We start from the raw sequence: 5,069 nt of genomic DNA, 5'->3' as shown, positions 1-5,069 counted from the left end.
GATCGGCTTCACCTTCTTCCATACTATGTCGCCGACCTGGAATGTTCTGGGAATTACACGCCTGTTGTAATTCTACTTCATTCTTTGTCGGTACGCCATCAGCCGGACGACTGCTTTAGCTCGTGCTTCGTCAACTAGGTCCAACTCCAGCTGTCTCCACTCGGCGTTGTCCCCATCGTAGTTCTGGATCCGATCGGACTCGACTCCGATCTCGACTGGGACGACCGCTTCACCCCCCATATATCAAGTGGAATGGTGTTACCCCCATTCCCTCTTTTGGGGTTGTGCGAATGGCCCATAGCACGCCGGGCAGCTCGTCCACCCAGCTTCCTCCCATGTGATCGAGCCGAACCCGAAGTATTCGCAGGATCTCCCGATTGGCTACTTCGGCTTGACCATTGCTCTGAGGATACGCCACGGAAGTGAAGTGTTGTTCGATGCCGTATCCTTTGCACCATTCTCCGAGCTCCTGACCAACGAATTGCCGCCTGTTATCCGAAATGAGCTGACGAGGAATGCCGAACCGACAAATTATATGCTGCCAGATGAACTTTTTGACCATCTGCTCGGTTATTTTGACCAGTGGTTCGGCTTCGATCCACTTGGAGAAATAGTCGACCGCCACTAATAAAAACTTCCATTGCCCGGTCGCCATAGGGAAATGCCCCACTATATCCATACCCCACTAGTCGAACATGCAAGACACAGTAGACACCTTCATCTTTTCCGTTGGCCTATGGGAGAAGCTGTGAAACTTCTGACAGGAAAGGCAGGTAGCGACGGTCCGAGCGCCGTCTTCCTGTAGAGTTGACCAGAAGTATCCGGCCAACAGGATCTTCCTAGCCAACGATCGGCCGTCCGAATGACCTCCACAAGATCCTTGATGTACTTCCTGGAGAATATATTCTGCGTCCTCCGGGCTGACACACTTCAGCAGCGGGCGGGAGAACGCCTTTTTGTAGAGCTGGTCCCCAATGAGCGTAAACCGGCCGGCTCTTCTTCTCAGTAGCTGGGCTTCCTCCCGATTGGACGGCGTGGCCTCCGAACGCAAAAATTCTATTATGGTTGTTCTCCAATTGCTCGGGAATGTGAGGCCTTCCATCCGGTCAATGTGCGCCACCAAGGACACCTGCTCAATTGGCTGTTGGATGACGATCGGCGATATTGAGCTAGCGAGCTTGGCTAATTCATCTGCTGACTGGTTCTCGGCTCGGGGGATCTTCTGTATGACAACCTCGGCGAAGTTAGTCCTGAGCTTTTCAAAGGCCTCCACGTAGAGCCGGAGCCTTGCGCTGTTTATCTCGAAGGACCCCGAGAGTTGCTGAGCGGCCAATTGAGAGTCCGAGTACAGTATCACCCGGTGGGCTCCCATATGCCTTGCGGCCTGTAGGCCAGCTATGAGGGCCTCATATTCCGCCTCGTTATTTGTTGCCTGATAATCCAGACGGACAGATAGGTGCATTCGCTCCTCTTGAGGAGAAAGTAGTAAAATACCTATTCCGCTCCCAAGCCGAGTGGACGATCCGTCCACGAATACTTTCCACAAAGCTTCGGGCTCGGGATTCTCTACATCAATTACAAAATATGCCAAGGACTGCGCCTTGATCGCCGAGCGGGGTTGATACTAGATGTCGAATTCACTGAACTCCGTCGTCCATTTAATGAGCCGCCCGGACGCCTCAGGGTTTACGAGTACTCTTCCCAACGGGCTGTTTGTCATAACGATGATAGTATGCGCCAAGAAATACGGACAGAGCCTCCGTGCGGCCAGGACTAGGGCGAACGCGAGCTTCTCGAGACCAGTATAGCGGGACTCAACATCTGTTAAGATGTGGCTCAAGAAATACACTGGCTGCTCCTCTCCGCCTCCTTTTACCAGTGCCGAGCCGACAGCATGCTCGGTTGATGACAGGTAGATACGGAGCGGCTCGCCCACGTTTAGTTTAGCCAATACAGGTAGTGAATTGAGATAGACTTTTAGCTCTTCGAACGCCCGATCGCACTCCTGATCCCACTGGAACTTGGTGGCTCGGCGCAGGATCTTGAAAAATGGCAAGCTCCGGTCGGCTGTCTTAGAGATGAATCTTGACAATGTCGTTATCCGGCCGGTGAGGCGTTGCACTTCCCTCATATTCCTGGGAGGTGACATGTCTTGCAGTGCTTTCACCTTGCTAGGGTTCTCCTCTATGCCCCGCTCGGTCACGATATATCCCAAAAAGCGTCCGCCTTTTGCTCCGAACAAACATTTTTGGGGGTTTTGCTTGACTCCATACCTTCTCAGTGTTCGAAAGGTTTCCTCTATGTCTGTACAAAGATCGACCGCTCGGAGTGACTTGATTAGTATATCATCCACGTAGACTTCCAGGTTGCGCCTGATCTGTTCCCGGAATACTTTGTTCATCAATCGTTAGTAGGTAGCCCCAGCGTTCTTGAGTCCGAACGACATCACGTTGTAGCAGTAGGTGTCGTCCGCAATAACGAAGCTCACTTTGTCCTGATCCTCCCGAGCGAGCGACACTTGGTGGTAGCCCTGGTATGCATCTAGCATGCATATCAGCTCGCACCCCGAGGTAGAGTCTACCAGCTGATCGATCCGGGGTAGAGGATAAAAATCCTTTGGGCATGTCTTGTTTAGATCTCGGAAGTCGATGCAGACTCTCTATTTGTTGCCTGGCTTTGAGACCAGCACCACATTGGCGAGCTAGCTCGGGAATTGCACCTCCCGTATGTGGCCGGCCTCCAGCAGTTTCTCAACTTCAGCTCGGATGATGACATTCTGTTCAGCGCTGAAGTCTCTCTTCCTCTGCTTCACTGGCTGAGCGTCCTGTCAGACGTGGAGTTCGTGCTGCGCTACGCTCGGCGAGACCCCCGGCAGTTCATGAGTTGACCAAGCGAAGACGTCGCAGTTTCGCTGGAGACATCCGATCAGCTCCTCCTTCTGGCCTGCCTCCAGGTCGGATGCTATGAAAGTCGTGGCCAGCGGTCGGGTAGGGTGGATCTGTACCTCCTTTTCATCATAAACTAAAGAAGGTGGCTTTTCGGTAATAGCGTTTACCTCGACTCGTGGCACTTTCCGAGCGGATTTAGCCTCAGCTCGGACCATCTCTACGTAGCATCGCCGGGCTGCCAGTTGATCCCCTCAGACTTCTCCAATTTGGTCTTCCAACTTGGTCTTCTACTGGAACTTGATTTTCTGGCAGAAGGTGGAGACGACCGCTCGGAACTCGTTGAGAGCCGGTCGCCCCAAGATCACGTTGTACGCGGATGGAGCGTTGACTACGATGAAATTAGCAGTCCGCGTTCTTCTGAGCAGCTCCTCTCCCAGCGAAATAGCCAGCCGGACCTGTCCGACCGGCACAACTTCATTACCGGTGAACCCGTAGAGGGGGGTTGTCATCGGCAACAACTCGGCTCTGTCGATTTGCAATTGGTCGAAGGCCTTCTGGAAGATTATGTTGACCGAGCTGCCTGTATCAATAAAGATGTGGTGAATAGTGTAGTTAGCTATTACCACTCGGATGATGAGGGCGTCATCATGCGGGACTTCTACTCCTTCGAGGTCCTTAGGCCCAAAGCTGATCTCGGGCCCGTTCGCCCGCTCCTGACTGCAGCCAACCGCATGGATCGTGAGCTGCCTTGCATGCGCCTTCCGTGCCCTGTTGGAGTCACCTCCGGTTGGCCCACCAGCGATGATGTTAATTTCTCCTCAGGACACGTTGCTTTTATTCTCTTCCTCCCGAGCGGACGACCTCGGACGCTCGTGCGATACTCGAGGTTAAGTCCTGGGCTACTGATGATGTTGCCGCTCGGGGGATCTTCTTTCTACACGCCGACCAGGGCTCTGGTGTCGATGTCGCCGGTCTGCCGAAGGCGATTGGCGGCGGTAGTTCCTTGGCGTAGGATGAGCGATTGGGGGGAGGCTTCGACAATCGCGCATGTTATGGGTTGCTGACTGATGGAGTGAACAAAACATGGGAGTCCATACCTTCCCCCTGGGCTTAGGCCGATCGGCCGCCACTTGTTGAACGACATGCGACCTTGCTTGTTGATGAGGACGGGCTACCTCTGCGCGGGGTCCTCTCGGTGGTTGATAATTGGAAGGCGGCTTCCGCTCAGCATGAGCTGGTGGCTCGGATGGTGCTTCCTTTTTCCTCGCCATCTGAGCTTCCTCCACGTTGATGTGCTCGTTGGCCTTGTTCAACATGTGGTCGTAGCTACGAGGCGGCTTCCTGATGAGCGAACGGAAGAAATCCCCGTCGACAAGCCCCTGTGTGAACGCGTTCATCATAGTTTCTGAAGTGACCGTCGGGATATCCATAGCCACCTGGTTGAAACGCTGGATGTAAGCTCGGAGCCACTCCTTTAAGCCTTGTTTGATGGCGAACAGACTGATGCTGGTCTTCTGGTAGCGCCTGCTGCTCGCGAAGTGATGGAGGAAGGTCGTGCGGAACTCTTTGAAGTTGGTGATCTATCCGTCCGGCAACCTCAGGAACCATCGTTGCGCTGATCTCGAGAGGGTGGTGAGGAACACCCGACACTTCACACCATCTGTATATTGATGCAACGTGGTTGTGTTGTCGAACTGACCCAGATGGTCGTCAGGGTCGGTGGTTCCGTTGTATTCTCCGATCACCGGGGGCGCGTAATGCCTTGGTAGCGGATCGCGTAGAATGGCCTCGGAGAACTGCCTATTGATCCCCTCGGGGGACGAGTTCGTCCGTGGCGCCTTGCCCTTTCTTGCGTCGCAGAGTGGCGCCTCATCGGACGAAGAGCCCCGGTCGAGGACACTGGGGATGTGGCACAGACGACGCCTTGCCACATCCCGTGGCGCCTTGCTCCAGTCGCGCAGGATGTGGCACTGAGGACACTGGGGACGAGTCTGTCCGTGGCGCCTTGCCCTTTCTTGCCCTTTCTTTCTTCCCACAGACGGCACCAATTTGATCCTGTCCGAGCGTTGAGTCGACGGATACTGGGGATGTGGCACTCTCCGCTGTCTCCGACTGGGAATGTGGATCTCCGGCGAACCTGCAATGAAGCCGAGCCGGGAGGGGTTTCCCGGCGACGACCCT

This window comes from Zingiber officinale, chromosome 9A (genome assembly GCF_018446385.1).
Source record: "Zingiber officinale cultivar Zhangliang chromosome 9A, Zo_v1.1, whole genome shotgun sequence".
Classification (NCBI taxonomy): domain Eukaryota; kingdom Viridiplantae; phylum Streptophyta; class Magnoliopsida; order Zingiberales; family Zingiberaceae; genus Zingiber; species Zingiber officinale.
Note: the sequence above shows the minus strand (reverse complement) of the source record.